This window comes from Aureococcus anophagefferens, assembly GCF_000186865.1.
Source record: "Aureococcus anophagefferens unplaced genomic scaffold AURANscaffold_100, whole genome shotgun sequence".
In the NCBI taxonomy this organism is placed as follows: Eukaryota; class Pelagophyceae; order Pelagomonadales; family Pelagomonadaceae; genus Aureococcus; species Aureococcus anophagefferens.
Window position 1 is genome coordinate 5,821 of NW_008705649.1, and position 2,142 is coordinate 7,962.

General features: G+C 68.2%; 1 protein-coding gene across 1 annotated transcript in view; it reads right to left on the minus strand.

Annotated features, from left to right (window-relative positions):
• Nucleotides 1-2,142, minus strand: part of AURANDRAFT_68337 (hypothetical protein) — a gene marked incomplete at both ends in the record, with an annotated part of 11,343 nt that overhangs the window by 5,768 nt on the left and 3,433 nt on the right. The window lies entirely within an intron of this gene.

The window sequence follows — 2,142 nt, forward strand, 5'->3', positions numbered from 1 at the left end:
GGACGCGGCCTCGACGATGGCCTCGTCGCCGACGCTCTCCGGGACGGATCGCACGCAGGCGACGGCGGGCCTAGCCCGCGGCGTCTTCGGCGGTCTCTCGAGCAGCGGCTCCTCTTCCGAGTCGTAGGATCCCCGCGGCGATTCAGCTCTGCCGACGTTGATTCGGCTCGGGGCCCGTGGAAATCCCGTGGCGTCGTCGCGGGTTCGGTCCGCGGAAGGGGCGCCTCGGCCGCCGCGCCGCCGCCGCCGCCGTCGTCGTCGTCGTTGTAGAAGGCGCCGGTGACGGCGCCGTCGAAGGGAAGAATCATCGTCGTGTGATCGTCGCTATCGTCCTCGCCCGGCGCCGGCTCGGGCTCGGGCTTGGGCTCCGCCGCGGCGACGTCGCCCGGGTCCGTGTAGAGCGGAGCGACCTTGATGACTTTTCTCGGTCTTTTCAGCGACGAAGCCGCTGGCAGCTGCCTCGTTGCGGCTCTGCGGACTGCCTTGCGCACCGCGCGCGTCACCAGAAACGGCGACGCGACGAAGAGGGCGAGGAGTAAAAGGTGAAATCCGAAAAAGTGGCGGAACCTCCTTGCTGCCGCGGCGTCGCAGGCGTGGCACTGGCCGGTGGACATGTCGCGGTAAAAATCGCGCTCGCAGGCCGCGCACAGCGTCTTGTAGTAGCCGTCCGCGCATCGCGTAGCGTTTCCCGCTCCGCCGACGCATGCGTCCTCGCGGAAGCACTCCCTGACCTTCGACGAGCCGGGCGTCGTCCGCCAGCAGCCGTCGTGCACCGCGATCGTCTCGATGGTGGTTCCCTCGGCACAGGTCGCATGGTCGGGGCACGAGACGCACCTCGAGCCGTCGATCGCGGTGTCGTCGTCCGCGAGGTAGAGGCCCGCTTCGCAGAAGTCGCAGGTCGTCGAGCCCTGACGGGACGTGCGCCCGAGCTGGAAGGACGAGCAGCGGTCGCAGCCAAGCTGGCCGCTCTGCGGCTGATACGTCGACGCCGGGCAGCGCTCGCACTGCTTTTGCCCGGCCGCGGGCTGTCGACGGCCCGGCGCGCACGCCTCGCAGGCCGTGCTGAAGGGCTTGTCCGAGAATTCGCCCGCGGGGCAGGGGCGGCATTCGATCGAATCGGCCGTAAAATAGCCAGGCTGACAGACCTCGCAAAACAAGCCCAGGGGACTGAACGTGCCGTTCTCGCAGGGCGCGCAGGTGATGTTACCGTTGTCAACCACGACTTCGCGTTCGCCGGGGAGACAGTTCGAGCAAAATCGCTGCCCGAGTCCAGATATCCTGCCGGCCGGGCAATTCGTGCAGACGCCCGCGGCGGGCGCGTTGGAATAGGTATTGTAGGGGCACAATTCGCACGTCGTGGCCGTGGTCTCGTTGGCGAATTTGCCCGCAGCGCATGGCTTGCACGCGCCATCGAGCGGCACGTAGCCGTCGTCGCTATATTTGCCGGGTAGGCACCGCGGCCGCGTCGGCGCGGCACTGGGTAAGCTGGACGGCGAGGCCGTCGGAGCGGTCGAAGGGGCGGCGGTCGGAGCGCCACTCGGAGCGCCGCTCGGCGCAGAGGTCGTCGGCCCGCTCGTCGTCGGCGTCGCAGACGGAATCGCGGTGGTTGGGGCGGGAGTAGGTTTGGGTGTCGGCGTGGCCGTCGGCGCGGGAGTAAATGACACCTGAAAATCGATCGAATCCACGAGAGACCCGTCGTCCGTGCACTTCAGGGTGAGCGTGAACTCGTTCGAACCCGCGTCGCCGGCGACGACCTGCATCTGCTGCCCGTCGTTGGCTATGGTCTGCGAGCCGACCTCGTTCCCGTCCGGGTCGGTCAGCGTGACTTCGACGGTCGCGCAGCCGGGGCCGCGGTACGCCCAGAGGAGCTCGCACTCGATGCCGTGGACGCACGTCGACGCGGTGCCAATGCTCGTGATCGCCAGGACGGAGGCCGTGGGAGGAGGGGAAGGGGCGGGCGTCGGCTTCGGCGTGGTGGGATTTGGCGTTGGAGTCGGAGTCGGCTGCGGCGTCTCGCAGTTTGACGAANAGCGGACGCCGCAATCGGCGACTGCGCAGCCGGACGAGGTCGCGAAGTCTGACGCGGAGACAGAGCTCGAGATGCACCAGTCGAGGTCCTGGTTGAAAGCGGAAGCATCGTAG